Below are 21,599 nucleotides of genomic sequence, written 5' to 3' on the forward strand. Positions count from 1 at the left end.
TGTGAGATCTTGAATAATTCATTTATCTTCTGAAAAACAGTACCTATAGCTGTTTAAGTGAAATGAAAAAGCTGGAGAAAAAAAGAACGTGTAAGGATTATATTAAAGAAAAATTAAATCTTAGATAAAAGATTTTAATTGAGGCACCAGGGATTGGTTTAGTACAAATTACATTTTTAATTAATGGGTAGATTATTGATTTCCTTCCTAACTTTAAGCACTCAGTGTTCCTAGGTAAATTATCTGAAATAAAATATATTTGTAAGCATTCATCTTAAAATTTTCCATAAATATTTATTTTCATTTTAATCTTTTGAATATGGCAAACACAGAGCTTTGCATTGTAATTCTGCCAAGCCTTATGTTTCTCTCTATTAAGCCATTGAAGCACTTTTGCTGAGACAAGCGTTTTTTCTTTTAATTCAGTTTATGGTGCTGTACATTAGTAAATCATTGAACACTGTAGGGGAAGATTAATGCAGGTCTTCAATCTTTCACAATTGTAAGGTACAAAGAGAATATATTTTTTTGCCCATCTTAAAACTTATGTCTTCTTGATAAAAAAAACAATTTCTTTACTTTGCAAAGAGAGAGAGCTATGAATTTTATCTTTTGCATATTTAAGCATTCAGTTAACAGGGCTGTCATATTGTCCTATTACACAAACAGGCCTGCCAACTTTGAAAGATATTTCACAGCATTTATTACTTGGCATTTGAAGAAACCTATTATTTTATACCAAATGGTCCCCACCAACCTTTCCATTTAAACCTTTAGGTGCTGATTTAACAAAGTGCGAGCGGACATGATCCGCTGTAGCGAATCATGTCTGCCGTACATTGATAAATGCCGACAGCATACGCTGTCGGTATTTATCATTGCACAATCAGTTCTAATGAACTGCTTGTGCAGGGGGTGTCAATCAACCCGATCGTATGCATTCGGGCGGACAAATTAAGGATCAGCGGTCTTCAGGCTGAATATGGACCTTCATAAATCGGCCCCTTAGTCTTGATAGAAGAGTATTATTACTTACAAATAACGAATATTACATATTTTGCACACTATTTCTGAGAATTATATGATACGGGTGCATCTGCAATCTAAATATATAAGTGGAAAAAAATTTGCATTGATGCTCCTTCAACAAATTATACCAAGAGAAGTAAATTTAACAGTTGTTTAACATTCTGTCGAAATCATAAAAGACTTTAGGCTCAATGATATAATCTTTGCCAGCTCGAACCTACTTTTTCTCGCTGACTGGGCTGCCCTGGTACAAAGATCGTAAAAAATGGGCAGTCCCTGCGAGTGTTGAGATGGCTCCTATTAAAAGTAATGAAGCTCGCTGGATAGGGACACTTCGCTCCTTAGTGCGAAGTTAGCAGGGAGCAGGGGGAGCACTTTAAAATTAAAATCCTGCAGCCAATATAACCCACATTACTTTCTGCATAGAGCATCTTACATTCGCCTATATTTTAGTATGCATTTGTTTTTCTATTGGGGTTATAGGTGTTTCTATTGTTTTGAGAAAAGTTTGCCACCTTTTAGTTGCCATGAAAAAACTATGAGATCTGCAGTATGAAAATCTTTATAGAATTACACTGGGATTAAAGAGACATTTTCATATACGCCCATGGAACGCCCATGTTCAGCCCATTTTACGAAAAAACAACAATTTTGCTTTGCATTTTGTTTCAAATTTCTGTGTAATGTTTGCACATCTAGTGTACTACAATTACGATTTACACTGTGCATATTTAATTTGATTTATTCCTGTGTAAATTACATACAAATTTTACTTTTTTGTTAACATAGGATTTTTGGTGAAGAATTTTGTTACGATATTTGATGCACCTTAACAATACAATTTTTCCCTGCTTATTTTTGTGTGAATGGTGCAAATATTGGTTTTGAATGATGTTTAAAATACAAATTTTATTGTGCATTTTTCATATGAAAATGCAGTATACGCCCCTTAGCGAGACACCCTGTTTTCAGGGTAAAAAGTGGCTTTAGATCATTCCACCAGGGAAATAGAAAGACTGGCGAGCATTCTTTAATAATCTCGCCAGCCCAGAGAGCTTTCAATCATTGAGCCCTTCGTGTTGAGTTTCACGTCCCTTTAACTGTGCTGGCTAAAAATGTAGTACTTATAAAAAAATGTAAATATATAGTAACTGAAATATCATTAGATATTTAAAAATGAATATCGCTTTATTGTTAAAGGGATACAAATTAAAAAAAAATTCTAAACGCAATCTAGTGTTCTTAAAGTGACAGAACCACTTTTAGCAATGAAAAATGCAAACTTGTAACAGATTTGCACAAACCAAGTTTTCATTTCATTGAGTTATCTTACTGATCCATAGTGTGCTCTGGAGAACAGTCTTCTAATAATGTGTCATACTCTCATCTATAATTTGACAGCTTGTACTAGCATAGTTTAAATGAGAATAATGATTTAACTATATCAGTACAAACAGAACGAGAAGAGCTTTCTTCTATATGTTAACTATATCTGTGCCGGATTCAACCTTTTTCAATGTCCAATTTTCAATTGGTACTCTGGATTGCTAAAATCTGCTATTTCAGGATAATTATTAGTATAAAAAAAAAACAATACTAAATGGACAGTTTCTTCTGTTAATGACATAATAATACAGACTTCACATGTCAGGGAGATATATATCTTGTCCAGATCTGTAAAATTAATGACGTAGAAACAAGACTGGGCAGTAAAAAATCACAGCATGGAAATGGCTCCCTGTTGCATCAGGAAATAAAGCACTAAAAGTAATATTCTGCTATGCTGTACGACCACAAGCGATTAGGAATGATACCCAAAACGAAAGCTGCTAACCTATTATTTGGTTCCACAGTGTGCCAGCAATAAAGACTTCATTCAGAGAGCAGGGCAACTTAGTACGTGCAACACATCCGTAAATGCTTCATTTTATATCCAGACTTCTCAACTAAAGAGATGTTCAGATGTGATTTTTGTTGAAATCATCAGTTTATCAACAATTAATAAAAAATGAACATCCTGCATATTGCTAGATCCTTTGAATGATGCCTCTAAGCTACGTGTTTCATCTTCAGCGCTGTATAATTCCTATTACATCAGTATGCAGCAACTCTTTCAGTAGGAGGTCCCTAGACACTGCAATTTTGTTCAGAAGATTTCTCCATCCACCTGCTGTACAGAATCATTACATAAAATCCAAGAGCAGATTGCTGTATGTCTATTAAAAGATATAATTTATCGAAAAATATCAACAATACAAATCTGATGGATTGCTCAAAATCTCTGTGTATGCTCTTTACACGTCAATACAGAGTCTAGAAATGACTGGCCATACACTTTGGCAGTAAAACTTTCTACACAAATAATGCACATGCCATATTTTCCTATAGCCAAATGTAATGGCTGATTTTCATTTCCATCAATTTGCAAATCCTTTCTGCAGTGACTTGCGTCCCCCATCATTCATTAAAAAGCCCTGATGTCCAATCTATAATGGTATTGATTTCTAAAAAATGCTAATACAAGGTCTTGTGTAAAATCAATGGTACTGTAGCTGCAAGTATTCTGCCTATGCAACATTTTAACCCTTTGACTGCCTAGCAGAAAGGGCTTGGGTGTATCGCTATGCAAACCTCGGGCACCCTACAAGTATTCTATTATACAGATACATGTAGTGAAATAAAAACCTTAATAGTGTCTACAGGTGGGCAACTGATGGCCTGAAAGCCTGTCAGCTGGAGAAGAAAATGGCACCCCCTTTTAAGCTTTAGAAAACAAAAAATATCTACCTTAACTCACCCCCCCAAAAAAAAAAAAAAAACTGTAATTCTGATTCAATTCCCTTTCACAGCTCTGGGGTAAAGATACAGAGATAGATTACAAGTGGAGAGCAAACGTTTTACGAGTTGAAAGTAAATGCAATTGCTAGGGCACAATCGAGTTACACTAGAATGATTACCACAACTTTAGAGTTCTGGTTAACTGTTTTGCAAAACACACTGTGGCATATATATATATACAAGCACTATGGAATTTTGTTGCCCTTTACAAATAAATGATAATAATAATAATAATATATTACCAAAATACCATCATATATATATCCTCTGATGAAGTGAGCACAGACGCTCATGAAATGCGTAAGGTCACGTGGCGCTCATTCGTGACGTCACTTCCGGATCAGCCTGACCAGCCGCACGGCACTCCCATTCATAGCATCACTAGCTACAATACATCAATCCACCTACCTCATTTTAAAGCTAAGTATTTATAATTATAGTGCTACTATTTAAACTCAGTAGCTATTTTAATAGCTTTAATTTTATATTTCAACAGTTTTTGTTTTTTAAACTATCTACAATTAAAGTATTGTTTTTATGGACCCTAGCTCTAGAGTAAACTGACAACCCTCATTCCACAAACGCTCCTTGTACAATATACACTGAGCATTTTGGGGGTTTCAGACAAAACTCTAAGATCGGATGTTTAAGGACAAATCATTTAAAGCCTATTGCCATATAGGATTGGACGTTTATTACTGGAAATAAGAAATAGGATTGTTTTTCATATTTCACATAAATATATATTTCTTCTCTTTCACATCAAAATTCATATGTGGATATATATGCTGCCACTGGTCTCTGGAAGCGCTAATAATAACCACTCGTCTAATCTTTTTCAACAAAACTTTCTCACCACGGTGAAAGTGAGAGCCCTTTTATTAGCAGCAGTCAGAGCCAGCTTAAAGGGACAGTCAACACCAGAATTTTTGTTGTTTAAAAAGATAGATAATCTCTTTATTACCCATTCCCCAGTTTTGCAAAACCAACACTGTTATATTAATACACTTTTTACTTCTGTGACTAAATTGTATCTAAGCATCTTCTGACCGCCCCTAATCACATGACTTTTAGTTATTATCTATTGAATTGCATTTTAGCCAATTAGTGCAGTGTCTGCCACTAGCCACGAGCGTGATCACAATGCTATCTATATGGCCTACATGAGCTTGCTCTCCCCTGCTATGAAAAGTAAATAAAATAGAGGCGGCCTTCAAGGGCTTAGAAATTATCATATGTGCCTTCCTAGGTTTAGCTTTCAACTAGAATACCAAGAGAACATAGCAAAATTGTTGATAAAAGTAAATTGGAAAGTTGTTTAAAATGGCATGCCCTATTTGAAAAATGAAAGTTTTTTTGGACTTGACTGTCCCTTTAAAGCATATTTTAGATTAGGAGACATTTTTTTGGCGCTATTTTACAACCACTCTTTTCGATATATATATATATGTATATATATATATATATATATATATATATATAAATAAATGTATTTATGAATAAATAGGACATATTCTTCTATGTGCATAACATTGGAATGTGAAATATTCATATTTTCATGTCGAGTTAGCGCAAAGAGAATATGCTAATGTTTTGCGCGAGAGTGGGTTTTTTTCCCCACCTTTTTTTGTCCTTTGATTTCTATGGGGGAATACGTGAAAGCAAATGCAATATTCTAACTTTGTTTTTTGCAAAAACAGTTTACTTTCAAGGTGCAATTAACAGTCAAGTGGAAGCATTCATTTGCCCTTAATCATAATCTTGCCCGCGATGTTTTGTTTTATCACAGCATTTTCTTTTTAAACAAAACATTTTGTTCACTATTTGTTTAACCCTTGCTAAATTAGTGAATCAGCATTTTACATTGCTATTGACATAAGAAGGAGGCTGCCAGTAATCCAATCAGGTTTATCATATGTATGTATTGTCCAATTAACAAATGTGTCCTGGTCAAGGATTAAGCAAGAGAAATTTGAAAATAAAAAGCCCTAATGAATTAGAACATTTCATATACAGAATAAACATGAGGTCGTCCCTTTCATACATAACCTGCAAAATTATATTAGTTTCATATTTAAAAAATGTAATGTTTTGTATGTATTAAATACTTTAAATATGAAACTAATATAATGCTTCATTTCATAACTTAGGTAGTACTCTTAGAATAAACTGGAAGTGCATCCCCTGACACAGTGTACCCCAAAGCATGTTGGGTGCAACATACACTAGTAATTAAAGGGCCATGATACCCAAATGTTTAAACACTTGAAAGTGATGCAGCATAGCTATAAAAAGCTGACTAGATAATATCACCTAAACATCTCTATGTAAAAAAGAAAGATATTTTACGTCAAAAGTTTCTCAGTAGCCACATCCCGTTGTAAATTACTTCTAAGCAGCAAATCAATATGTCTGTCCCGGGACAGTGGAAGGAGCGAGCTTTCGTGCACACTCATCTTATTTTCCTATTCAGTGTAAGGAAGTTTACAATGAAATCTCATGAGAGTTAAGTGAAATATCATGAGATCACAGTAAAAGAGTTCATGACCTCAGCACTGCTGATGCTGATTGGCTGCTGTTCATTTCTTCATTTTTTAATTTTTTTTTACCTGCAGCTGGGCAGTAACTGAGTATAACTTTTTACACAGAACTTACTCTGCTGAGCTGAGGAGATTGTGAGGTAAAATAATCTTCCTTTTTTACACAGAGATGCTCAGGTGATATTTTCCAGTCAGCTTTTTACAGTTATACTGCATCAGTTTCAAGTGATTTAGCATATGAGTATTATGTCCCTTTAACCACACATTTATATAAACACTGAAAAAAAAAAAAATGTTGTTTCATACTTTCTTATGAATATAGAAAGTATCAAATGCTAAAAATATAAAATGGGGGATTTAGTTACAGCAGTTGATAAGAAATTCAAATAAAATGTACAGTGATGGGCTGAGACTGAACTGGTTGTACAACCTCTATAAAAAGGTTTATCAGAGTGCAACTCAAGACAGGGGAAGTGTGCACAGTTCAGTCTACAAATGCAATCCATTTCCAGGTTTTAAACACATAGAGGCCTATGTATCATAAGTCTTGCGGACCTGGTCCGACAGTGCGGATCAGGTCCGCAAGACCTTGCTTAATGCGGAGAGCAATACGCTCTCCGTATTCAGCATTGCACCAGTAGCTCACAAGAGCTGCTGGTGCAACGCCGCCCCCTGCAGACTCGCGGCCAATCGGCCACCAGCAGGGGGGTGTCAATCAACCCGATCCTACTCAATCGGGTTGAATTCCGGCGATTCCTGTCCGCCTCATCAGAGCAGGCGGACAGGGTTATGGAGCAGCGGTCTTTAAACCGCTGCTACATAACTGCTGTTTCTGGCGAGCCTGCTGATAGATAGGCCCCATATTCTCAAAGTTTTAACTCCTTCATTTTGTTTTTAGCATTTACCTCTTCTTGTTTATGAACAAGTGCCAGCTAACTGTTCCTGCAATGTTTATATGCAAAAGTACTCCAAACCTAACTTAGGCGCACACTTACAGTATCTATCAGTTTATACAGTTATTGATATTATCTGCTTATCTTAGCAAGTTGCTATATACAGTGAGCTAAATAAATTGTACATCAGAGCATCGTAAAATGTTAGAATTCCCAGAGTTACAAGAATGTACATCTGAATCTAAAGTTTGGAGTTTGTAATGGTAAAATCACACTAGGTTGTTCCTATTCAGACAGTTTAAACACAATCAGATTCTATTAACCTGAAATGTAGTTTACTGTCCTTTCTTCTATTACTGGGGATTTGTGATAAGCTTTTCACAGTTAATTGAACAAGGGCCACCTTATTCTACTATCATTTATTGACTTATTTCCTCTATCCAAAAAAGCAAACCTTAATAGTGTTAAGACTGTGTTGACGGTTCTCCTATTATTCCAAGATTGGGATCTGACTTAAATTATTTGCTGAGTTCTAACCTATTTCATGGAGGTATAATGTCTACGACACAACATGTGTATAGACTCAGATTAAAGTATAGATGTGTGTAGATGTGTATCATGTGTTACTGCCTACTGAGCACACAGCATACTACATGCACTTAGCAAAGGCAACTTCAAGTACAAGTTAGTAGAATCTGAAAATCCAAGTAGAATAAGTCATCTTCTTTTAAAAGTAAGGTGCAACGTCACTGTCATATATGGTGGACAAATATGGACACAAGTATCATATTTTTAGTGTGTTATGTGGGTGTTTAAAGTAAAATCATTGCACAACTTCTAATTGTGTTTAAGTAATCTGTTGTGAATGTTCAATACCACTTACATGTTCCTTTAAAGAGACACAAAATAATTATTCATAAAGAGCATATTATTTAATATATATATATATATATATATATATATATATATATATATATAAAATGTACTTATATTATCAAGTATACCTACTTCTCTTGAAAGCCTTTGTTGAAAAAGGAGATCATATCTAGATAGGTTCAAGAATGTGTGTGTTTTGAGGAATTACTCTCATGGAAAAGAGCTAAGTTTTAAAGAGGATACCAGTAGAGGCCTAGATTACAAGTGGTGCACTATAGATAATGCAGAGTGCACTATCAATATTGTGAACCCACACTTAGAATAGGCCACAATCTGGTATTACAAGTTCATGGTAAAACAGAATTACCAGAGAATGTTTAGAGCCCTATACTTTCAATGGATAATGTGGCCGCGCTAAAAATTACAAGTTGTGAGTCATGCAGGCCCATTTATCAAGCTCCGTACGGAGCTTGAAGGGCCGTGTTTCTGGCGAGTCTTCAGACTCGCCAGAAACACAACTTATGAAGCAGCGGTCTAAAGACCGCTGCTCCATAACCCTGTCCGCCTGCTCTGAACAGGCGGATAGGAATCGCCGGACATCAACCCGATCGAATACGATCGGGTTGATTGACAGCTCCCTGCTGGCGGCCGATTGGCTGCGAGTCAGCAGGGGGCAGCATTGCACCAGCAGCTCTTGTGAGCTGCTGGTGCAATGTTAAATGCGGAGAGCGTATTGCTCTCCGCATTTAGCGAGGTCTTGCGGACCTGATCCGCAGTGTCGGATCAGGTCCGCAAGCCCTTTGATAAATGGGCCTGATGGACTGGAGACAAGAAGTAAAGCGTTATGGCTGGAAAAAATATAATGAAACACATGTAAAACTTATTAATTTATTGTATTGCACAAACACACACATATGTATATATAGCACTAATATTTTTGTGCTCCACTTGTAGTCTAGGTCAGAATTAGATGAATTTGGTATTTTATTGTTTTAATTGTACACTGCATCTGGATCGTTAAGAATGTAGACTTGTCCATTTAGAATGAAATGGTGCACCTCTAGTATACTGTGAACAAATCAAGCAAATTATGAAGGAAGCAGATGGAATTACAGTGTACACATATAATATAATAATACATAACACATAATATGAATAACATCTAGGCCGGTGCTGGCTGCTGCTTCTTAACATGTCCACAACCTCAGAGGTTGTCAAACTGACTAACAAGCCCTGCTCTTGGGCAACTGGTTGCATGGCAGCAGAGGGCAGGGCTGCACTAGCAATTGCTTGCCCAATGTTAAATTCTGGCAGCTGATTATGTACTGGCCTTTTAGTGTGCCATGGGCATGGAAGAGCTGGAGCAGTCCCTGGAAAAACTGGACATTTGCCCTGACTGGGTAAGATGAGATCCAGAACAATTAAGAGTAGACATGTGCGTTTCGATTCGTTCCGAATCGAAATTGGGCTGAATTTATTAAATTCGGAGATTCGGATCGATTCGAATTTCCGAATTACGGTAGTACCGAATCTACCGGATAAATCTGAATTAGTTCGGATTTATTTGTTACATTCGGATGGCTATGGATTACACTAGTATTGTACAGTATATTAGGTTATATCACTCTGCTATGGGTTACACCTAATATACAGTACATAATACTAGTCTAATACACAGCACATCCCACCTAACACATACCAAAATTCCGAATTTCCGAATCGAACCGAACCAAATCCAGCCGAATTTATTCGAATCCGAATGAATCCGAAACAAATCCGAAACAAATTCATTCAAATTTTTCCGAATTCAAATCGATCCGAACCAAAATTCGAAAACATCCGAATCAATCCGAACCGAAACAAATTTTTCGGCGGTGCACAAGTCTAATTAAGAGGTATGCATAACTAATATTATACTAATAATTTTAAAGGGACAGTAAAGTCAAAACTAAACCTTTATGAAACAGATAGAGCAACAATTTTAAACAACTCTCCAATTTACTTCTATTGCCAAATTTGCTTTGCTCTCTTAATATACTTTGTTAAAGAGCATGCCTAGGAATACAATTGCATTTCTAGGTGTTAGATGAACACATCTGGTATGCCAAAGACAAGAGGCATATATTTGCAGCCACCAATCAGCAACTTATCCCAGTAAAGCATTGCTGATCCTGAGCCTAGCTAGGCATACTTTTTTTTAACAAAATATACCAAGTGAACAAAGGACGTATATTGGAAAGTACTACATGTACTATCTGTATTATGATATATTTAACCCCTTAATGACAACAATATACCCTGTATGTCACTGGTCGTTAAGGGTTTTTTCAGGACATAATAGCACAAGTCTAACAAGAACACGCTATTAATGCCCTCCCTCCAGAAGGCTTTGTGGAATAGAGCAGTCTCAACGCTGGTGGCAAGACCACGGTATAAAACAATCAAGTCCCAAAAAAAGGCCAGCGACATACAGGGTATGTTGCTGGTCCTTAAGGGGTTAATTTTGACTTTACTGAACCTTAGTCAGCTATATTTCTATGTGCAATAGATGGCATGGATGCAAATGAGTATCAGTTCTGTAACACTAACACATGCATGAAATTACAGGAGAGTATCTGGTCTGATAGCTGTAGAGGGAAATGGAAAATATAGACGTGGAGCAGAAGTTTAGAAATAAATGAGGGGAAGGAAGAAGGTACAAGGCTATACAAAGGGCTAGATTTATCAAGCCCTTTTCTCCACTTTGACTGCAGGTTCGCCCAAACGAACCTGCAGTCACGATTTCTCAAGCAGCGGTCATCAGACCGCTGCTTTTCTGCCCTGTTCTCTACCACTTAGGTGGAGAATGTCAATCTCCCCGGTCTTTTCCAAGGAGATTGACAGCTCCTGCCCGTCTGTAATTGGTTGCACACAAGCGCAAAGTAGCACTTGTGTGCAATATTAAATGCAGGCATCAGATTGCTGCCCGACAGAGGAGAGCTTGGGCGGAGAGGGGCAAATTTGTACACGCCAGTCCACCATGGTTAGACTCACTTAGCACATTTTCTATTAGATTCATGATAAGGTAGTTGTATACAACATGCAATGATATTTGCATAGTTCTTATGAGATAAAGCAGAGATAATACATTTTTACATGGAAACAGGAAAAGGGCAGACAAGGTAAACAACAAAGAAGAAACATTAAACATTTTATTTGATATAATGTCATCAGTTTAGAATTGCACGTTGCTTTAGTCATAGGACAAATAAAAGAAACAGATTTGTGTGTTCAAATGACATTTTAAAAGACATCACTAGCTTATCGATTTTAAAGGGACATCAATCTCATTTAATATGTGGGTGTCTATGTATTTATTTATCAGCCATTAAGCTCTGCATCCAAAATAAATGTTTTATAAGCATTTAAACAGTCATTCCGAGCGTCTACGCTTATTAAAGCAGTGAAAATACATTGCAAAGTATTTTTGTTGCGAACAATTAAACATTATACATGAGTTTTATATCCCCCTTAAAGCAGTTGTGATTTTCATTTTTGTTCTAATCTACACATACTAGGAAATCTGCTACCCCCAAACACCACCCCCCCACAATTACCTCACATTTTCCTCACATGAGGTCAGGAACACATGAAGGGGTCATGCACCCCCAATAGACAACCAATCATCATAGATTTTTGTAATGCAGTTAAAAGGACAGTAAAGAACATGATATTTGAGGCATGCTAAATATTTTCATTTCAAAAACAATCTTTTGCACTTAAAGGGACACTCAAGTCAAAATTAAACTTCATGATTCAGATAGAGCAGCAATTTTAAACAACTTTCCAATTTACTTCCATTAACAAAATGTGCACAGTCCTTTTATATCTACACTTTTTGAGTCACCAGCTACTACTGAGCATGTGCAAGAATTTACAGCATATACGTATATGCATTTGTGATTGGCTGATGGCTGTCACATGATACAGGGGGAGTGGAAATAGACATAACTTTGCAATTTATTTAAAAAGAAATCTAGCACTCATTTGAAGTTTAGACTAAGTGCTATTGCATTGTCTTCTTATCATGCATTTGTTGATTATGCAAATCTACTGTATTGACTGGTCCTTTAATATTCTATTATTTTTTCTGGACTGCTTTTCCTTACAACAGTCTCATGCCTATTCCACAGGCATGCTCACATGCTTATACCTTACCCTTCTCCACATGCAGTTTATATAGGCCCCTCTCTCCTCTCCTTTCCTTAGCTCTCATGAACTACTTTCTATTTTACAATCTATGTCACTAAACTGCACCACCTCACAGAATTACCCCCACTGCTATAAATCTCCTTCTCACCTACTCTTATTTTCCATCTTGCTGCTATTAGCATCAGACGACATCTATCCAAATCCTGGGCCCACCCTCATTCCCACCATTATCCAATCACACGTTCCTCATAGAAACTTTAATAAAAGCAACAAACATAACCTCATTTCCATCCAATGCATCCCATACGCACACACTCCTTTCACTTGCACACTATAGAACTCTCACTCTGTCTGCAACAAACTTACAACCATTCATGACCTGTTTATTTCAAATGACAACTTTGCCGCCTGGCTCCCTCACTTTCTCTCTACAAATATACCAACCCTAATTCTTGGGGACTTCAACATTCCCATTGACAACCCATCTGCCCCTGCTGCCTTTAAACTTCTTTCACTCACATCCTCCTTCAGTCTCTCACAATCCACCCTATTCCCTACCCACCGTGATGGACACTCCATCAATCTGGTATTTTCTTACCTCTGTTCTATATCTGACCTCACCTGTTGCTCTTTTCCCATTTCAGACCATCACCTGGTCACCTATAATATTAATGCAACAGCTAAACCCACTTCTCCATCCCGCCCCCGCACCTGTAGAAATCTACATGCTGTAGATCTGCTCCAATTTTAAAAAATCATTCAAGATCTCCTCCCTCACACTTCCACTATAACCTGCCTTGATCTTGCAACAGACCACTATAACAAAACTCTCTCCTCTGCACTAGACACACTTGCCCCTCCCCAACTGCGCAGCCCTGCCGCTCCCAGCAAACACGCTATTTGCAAAAATGCTCCTGTACTGCTGAGCGTGTCTGGAGGAAAACTCACTTTGAACCTGATTTCACACACTATAAGTTTATTCTTCGCTCATACACTTCTGCCTTTCACTTAGCCAAGAAAACCTACTTCTCTTCTCTCATATCTACTCAAACCCTAAATGACTCTTCTCCACCTTTAACTCTCTCCTCTACCCACCTGCTCCACCCCCATCTGTCTTTAGTGCTCAAGACCTGGCAGACTACTTTTTAAACAAAACACGTACTATCCGAAGCAACATCCCAACACCAACCTGCAATATTCCAACAACAGGCTCAGTTACTCCCTCTGCCACCCTCTGCATCTTGCATCCAGCCACTGATAATGAAGTTTCTTCCTCACGCCTCACCACCTGCCCGCTCAACCCTATCCCTTCCCATCTAATACCTTCCCTATCTTCCGCCCTCACTCCTGCTCTTACCCACATCTTCAACCTATCTCTCTCTATCGGCTCATTCCCATCTTCTTTCAAACACGCAAAAGTCACTCCTATACTCAAAAAACCCTCCCTCTACCCTTATTCTCCTGAAAGCTACCGCCCCATATCACTGCTTCCACTAACATCAAAACTCCTTGAAAAACTAGTTTACAATCGCCTAACCCACTTCCTGTCTGCCAACTCCTTGCTTGACCCCCTGCAATCCAGAATCCGCCCCAACCACTCAACTGAGACTGCCCTTACCAAGGTTACGAACGATCTTCTCTCTGCTAAAAATATTGGCCACTACTCTATACTCATCTTACTTGACCTCTCAGCTGCCTTCGACACAGTTGACCACCCCCTCCTTCTACAGACCCTTAGCTCTTTTGGCCTCTGTGACACAGCTCTTTCCTGGATTCACTCCTATCTTTCTCACAGATCTTTTTCTGTGTCATTTGGCTGTGACTCATCCTCTCCAATTCCTCTGTCTTTTGGAGTACCTCAAGGATCTGTTCTGGGTCCTCTACTCTTCTCCATTAATACTTCTTTGCTGGGTAAACTTATCAACAGTTATGGCTTCAAATATCACCTCTATGCTGATGACACCCAGATCTACCTCTCTACCCGCTGCTCTCTCTCCATCTGTCCTCTCTCATGTCAGCGACTGCTTATCTGGTATTTCTTCCTGGATGGCCTCTCACCACCTAAAGATTAACATGTCCAAGACTAAGATCCTTCTTATCCCCCCCTCAAGCTCTACGCCGGCTTCTGACTTCCCTGTTGACGGCATCACCATTTTCCCATCACCCCAAGTCCGCTGCCTCTGAGTTACACTTGACTCAAATCTATCCTTCGCCCCCCATATCCAATCGCTTTCTACATCCTGCCGCAACCATCTACGCAATATTTCCAAGATTCAACCTTTTCTGTGCGCTAACACCACAAAGCAAATAATCCACTCCCTTGTTATTTCCCGACTTGACTACTGTAATAACCTACTTACTGGCCTTCCTCTTTCCCGCCTCTCCCCCCTTCAATCCATCCTAAATGCCTCTGCCAGGTTGATCCACCTTTCCCGTCGCTCTGTATCTGCTGCACCTCTCTGTGAGTGCCTTCATTGGCTTCCCATTCACAGCAGAATTAAATTCAAAATTCTCACCCTTGCATACAAAGCGCTCACCAACACTGTTCCCCTCTACCTATCCTCTCTAATCAACAAGTATACTCCAGCTCGCCCACTAAGATCCAACAATGACCTGCTACTTGCATCTGCGACTATCACCTCTTCTCATGCTAGACTGCAGAATTTCTGTTGTGCAGCACCTACCCTCTGGAACACTCTCCCTCGTGCTGTCAGGCGTTTCACTAATCTTTCTTCCTTTAAATGCTCTCTGAAGACTTTTCTGTTCAGAGAAGCCTAACACCCAACTCAATAATATTTCTCTTACCTAACAACATTTCCCTCATTCAATCTTGCAGTCCTCACCTCCTGTTTCTCAACCTCCTACCCTTCTAGATTGTAAGTTTCCACGGGAATAGGGCCCTTAATTCCTCCTGTATGTGTTTGTAAATGTTGTCCTGTCTCTTACAAGTCTTATATTATTATTTTATTTAAATGAACTATATCCATGGACAGCGCTGCGGAATATGATGGCGCTTCATAAATAAAGTATAATAATACTAATAATTTTAATATCAAATGTTTATTCATGCATAGTAAAATACATTTGCAATACATTTTTTTAAGGCTAATTGTGCTACATATCTTTCCTTAATTGTTTTTAATAGATAAGAACAATGCACTTTATACTAACATTATAACCGGAGTTAGCTCTCTTAGCTGCAGACTCAAGCCCAGATTGGCTTCCCCAAATGAGGTAAGTGGTGGGTGGAGTTTGTCTAATGAAACGAAATTGCAGAAATCAAAAATATATATATATATTTAAAATGTTTAGAATTGACTGATAGGTTATTCTATAGAAAGATAACAAAAATGTCTTGTAATTAAAAGGGGTTTACTGTACCTTTAATGTGTAAAACATATGGAGAAAAGTAGTAGAAAGACATTGTGCCCACTAAATGTTGCGGCCCTAGGCACATGTGGGTCTAAGTGACCTAGTCCAAACACACTCTGCCTTTAAGGCATTAAGATAATGATTGTTAATATTCTCTCGTCATGGTGCACAATTTTAAGTTTAATAGCGTTCAAGAATGTATACTGGTATTTTTGGTATGAAATAGTTCAGTCTGGATAATTTATATTGGGCTAGATTATAAGTGAAGTGCTATCTTACTGTGCACCTATAAAGGCGCTCTGTAAATAACCAGCCATTACAAGTGGCTGATTAAAGTGACCGCAAGCTCGCATTTTCACTTTGCGCTAAGCGCAATTAACCAGAGGTCAGACCTCTGGTTAAAAATAAAAAGTTCCCCCAATTGACCCCAAAATAAAAAGGACCGTACATTTACATCAAATATACATATGATTTTTTTTTATTTTTTAAAACTGCTCGAAGCAGTTATAAGGGGCTAAAGTGAGGGAATGTGAGGTGTAAAAAATGGCACCTAAAGTGCCTTTACATAGAGGTCAATGGGAGAGTGTGTTTTATGCTTTATATGCTTATATACATATATATGTATATGTATGTATATATAACATTGCGCTCCACTCATAATCTAGCCCATTATAATTTATTAATTTATTGAAGAAGAGGTTATATATGAAACACGACCTGGGTATATTTCTAGTATACTGGAGGAGGATTAAAACTTCATAAACAAATAATCAGAATTATGTATAAAGTGAGTTAACTGGATCACAGGCCTAGAATTATATATGTAACAGCAGCAGAATTACTTAAATGTTTTTTTATTTCAGTATTTGGGGGATGGGCTCTGCTGCAACACATTTTTCTGGTACTGTGGTTATAACAAATATCTCATGCATCTGAAAAAGTATGAAGTATGAAGGTTTACTAAAAGGAATAGCCTAGTCAAAATTAAACTTTCGTGATTCAGATAGAGCATGCAATTTTAAACAACTTTCTAATTTATTCCTATTATCAATTTTTCTTTGTTCTCTTGATATCTTTATTTGAAAAAGCAAAAAAGGTAAGCTTAGGAGCCGGACCATTTTTGGTTCAGCACCTGAGTAGCGCTTGCCAATTGGTGGCTACGCTTACTGTGTATATGATAATGGAATTATATTGAAAGTTCGTAGAGGAGACACCCAGGCGTCATGAAAGCTATATATATAGATAGATAGATAGATAGATATCATTCAAGTGGTTGATATGAATAATCTACCTAACCTACGGCTAAATTACGAGTTGTGCGTTAGGGTAAAAAAGCAGCGTTAACAGGTCCTAATGCTACTTTTTTTATGCCCGCTGCTATTACGAGTCTTGAAGGTTTAGGGTCACCACACACTTTTTTGGCCATACCGCAAACCGACTTACGTAAACTTCGTAAAGTATTTTTTCTATGGGACTTCCATAGCGCCGGTATTACGAGTCTGTCCTGGGAGGCCAAAAAGTGAGCGGTACACCCTACCCCGTCAAGAGTCCTAACACATTTAAAAGTCAGTAGTTAAGAATTTTATGGTACAACGCTGTAACATAAAACTCATAACTAAATTGATAAAAAGTACACTAACACCCATAAACTACCTATTAACCCCTAAACCGAGGCCCTCCCGCATTGCAAATACTATAACAACATTTTTAACCCCTAATCTGCCGCTCCGGACATCGCCACAACTATAATAAACATATTAACCCCTAAACCGCCGCACTCCCGCCTCGCAAACATTAGTTAAATATTATTAACCCCTAATCTGCCGTCCCTAATTTTATTTTAGCTAGGTAGTTATTAAATAGTTAATAACTATTTAATAACTATTCTACCTAGTTAAAATAAATACAAACTTGCCTGTAAAATAAAAATAAACCCTAAGCTAGATACAATGTAACTATTAGTTATATTGTAGCTAGCTTAGGGTTTATTTTATATGTAAGTATTTAGTTTTACATAGGAATAATTTAGTTAATTATAGTAATTTTATTTAGATTTATTTTAATTATATTTAAGTTAGGGGGTGTTAGGGTTAGGCTTAGACTTAGGTTTAGGGGTTAATAAATGTAGTATAGTGGCGGCAAAGTTGGGAGCAGCAGATTAGGGGTTAATAAATGTAGCTAGGCGGCGGAGCTGTTAGGGACAGCAAATTAGGGGGTAATAATATTTAACTAATGTTTGTGAGTCAGGAGTGCGGCGGTTTAGGGGTTAACATGTTTATTATAGTGGCGGCGACATTTGGGGTGGCAGATTAGGGGTTAATAAGTGTAGATAGGTGGCGGCGACATTGGGGGTGGCAGATTAGGGGTTAATAAATATAATGTAGGTGGCCGCAATGTTGGGGGCAGCAGATTAGGGGTTTGTAAGTATAATGTAGGTGGCGGCGGTGTCCGGAGCGGCAGATAAGGGGTTAATAAATATAATGCAGGTGTCGACGATGTCGGGCGGCAGATTAGGGGTTAATAAGTGTAAGATTAGGGGTGTTTAGACTCGGGGTTCATGTTAGGGTGTTAGGTGTAGACATAACTTTTATTTCCCCATAGGAATCAATGGGTCTGCGTTACTGAGTTTTACGCTGCTTTTTTGCAGGTGTTAGACTTTTTCTCAGCCGGCTCTCCCCGTTGATTCGTATGGGGAAATCGTGCACGAGCACATATGACCAGCTCACCGCTGACTTAAAGGGACACTGAACCCAAATTTTTTCTTTCGTAAATTCAGATAGAGCATGCAATTTTAAACAACTTTCTAATTCACTCCTATTATCAATTTTTCTTCATTCTCTTGCTTTCTTTATTTGAAAAAGAAGGCATCTAAGCTATTTTTTTGGTTCAGGACCATGGAAAGCACTTTTTTATTGGTAGGTGAATTTACCCACCAATCAGCAAGAACAACACAGTGTGTTCATCAAAAATGGGCTGGCATCTAAACTTACATTCTTGCATTTCAAATAAAGATACCAAGAGAATGAAAAGAATTTGATAATAGGAGTAAATTAGAAAGTTGCTTAAAATGTCATGCTCTATCTGAATCACGAAAGAAAACATTTGGGTTCAGTGTCCCTTTAAGCAGCGCTGGTATTGGAGTGCGGTAGAGCAAAATTTTGCTCAACGCTCACTTCTTGTCTTTTAACGCCGGGTTTGTAAAATACCATAATACCAGCACTGTAGGAAAGTGAGTGGTGAGAGAAAACTGCTCGTTAGCACCGCACAGCTCAAAACGAAAAACTTGTAATCTAGCCACTACTTTCAGGGCATATATAGTTGTACAGTTGATTTCTGGTTATCAAAGCAGTAACTGACCTACACTCAGACATTTCTCTTTAAATGTAGGAATATTGCACTACAAATTTGTCAGACTGGAAAAACATTATTAGTATTTTTATTTTTTTATTTACTATTGCACAATACAAAGGAACATTTTGAAATAAGTAGCACGTTTACATATAGTAAATTTACAGAAATAAAGAGCTATGATCATTTTTATTTTTTTAGATACAATGATATGGAGATCAAAGAACCTTGGTACTTGCAGTTGAAGGCATGAAAAGGTGCACATATCCTGTAATAGTGTTTGATTACTTCTAGCCTGAGGTTTGCTTAGCATAGCAAATATATTGGATTGGATCTCCTTTAACTTTTCCACCTAAGCACATTTCAACTTCTTTATCCAAAACGAAAACACTGTCATAATCTGGCTATCTTTGCAATATCAAAGATGCTGATTTTAACATAAATATAAAGCTGAAATGTATGTTATTACCAAAATTATCTTCAACTTGACAAAACAACATAAGAGAAATCAAATCCAAAATTAGTACTTACAGAGTAAAAAATACCATGACACAATAACAAAATATTGTGACTTTACATACCATAAATAAAATGTGATTTTATAACTAGAAATATAGCAGAAGCTATTTTAGTCTATTATTATTTATATTTAAAGGGATACTAAACCCAAATTTTTTCCTTCGTGATTCAGATAGAGCATGCAATTTTAAGCAACTTTCTAATTTACTCCTATTATCAAATTTTCTTCATTCTCTTGGTATCTTTATTTGAAATGCAAGAATGTAAGTTTAGATGCCGGCCTATTTTTGTGAACAACCTGGGTTGTTCTTGCTGATTGGTGGATAAATTCATCCACCAATAAAAAAGTGCTGTCCACAGTTCTGAACAAAAAATAAAGCTTAGATGCCTTTTTTTCAAATAAAGATAGCAAGAGAACGAGGAAAATTTGATTATAGGAGTAAATTAGAAAGTTAGAAAGTGTCCCTTTAAGAAAAAACAAACGGATAGTTTACGAGCCTTGCGTTATGATTAAAAAAGCAGCGTTAAGCCTCATAACGCTGCTTTTTTACTACCGCTGGTATAACGAGTCTTGCAGATTTAGGGGCACTGCACACTTTTGTGGCCTTACCGCGAATCAAATTACGCAAATTGTGTATAGTCTTTTATCTATGGGACTTCCATAGCGCCGGTATTACAAGCTTGTCCTGGGAGGCCAAAAAGTGAGCGGTACACCCTACCCCGTCAAGATTCGTACCGCATTCTAAAGTCAGTAGTTATTAGTTTTACACTACAACGCTGTAGCATAAAACTCATAACTAAAGTGCTAAAAAGTACACTAACACCCATAAACTAACTATTAACCCCTAAACCGAGGCCCTCCCGCATCGCAAACACGAAAATTAAATTATTAACCCCTAATCTGCCACTCCGGACATTGCCGCCACTATAATAAACATATTAACCCTTAAACCGCCGCTCTCCCGCCTCGCAAACATTAATATTATATTATATTATATATATAATATATATATTATTAACCCCTAATCTGCTGTCCCTAACATCGCTGCCACTATATTAAATGTATTAACCCCTAAATCTAAGTCTACCTACCACCTACCTACATTTATTAATCCCTAATCTGCTTCCCCCAACGTCGCTGCCACTATATTAAATGTATTAACTACTAAATCTAAGTCTAACCCTAACACCCTCTAACTTAAATATAATTAAAAGAAATCTAACTAAAAATTGCTATCATTAACTAAATAATTCCTATTTAAAACTAAATACTTACCTATAAAATAAACCCTAAGCTAGCTACAATATAACTAATAGTTACATTGTAGCTAGTTTATGGTTTATTTTACAGGCAAGTTAGTATTTATTTTAACTAGGTAAAATAGTTACTAAATAGTTATTAACTATTAACTAGCTAAAAAAAATAATCCTGTAAAATAAAACCTAAGCTAAATCACACTAACACCTAACACTACACTACAATTAAATAAATTACCTAAATTAAATACAATTAACTAAATTAAATAAAATTAGCTAAATTACAAAACCCCCCCACTAAATTACAGAAAATAAAAAACAAATTACAAGATCTTTAAACTAATTACACCTAATCTAATAGTCCTATCAAAATAAAAAAAGCCCACCCAAAATAAAAAAAACCTAGCCTAAACTAAACTACAAATAGCCCTTAAAAGGGCCTAGTTATATTGTAGCTAGTTTAGGGTTTATTTGATAGGTAAGTATTTAGTTTTAAATAGGAATTATTTAGTTATTAATAGTAGGTTTTATTTAGATTTATTAAAATTATATTTGTAAGGGGGTGTTAGGGTTAGGGTTAAACTTAGATTTAGGGGTTAATAAATATAATATAGTGGCGGTGACGTTAGCAGATTAGGGTTTAATAAATGTAGGTAGGTGGCGGCGATGTTAGAAGCGGCAGATTAGGGGTTAATAATATTTAACTAGTGTTTGCGATGCGGGAGTACGGCAGTTT

Source organism: Bombina bombina, chromosome 2 (assembly GCF_027579735.1).
Source record: "Bombina bombina isolate aBomBom1 chromosome 2, aBomBom1.pri, whole genome shotgun sequence".
NCBI classification, from domain to species: Eukaryota; Metazoa; Chordata; class Amphibia; order Anura; family Bombinatoridae; genus Bombina; species Bombina bombina.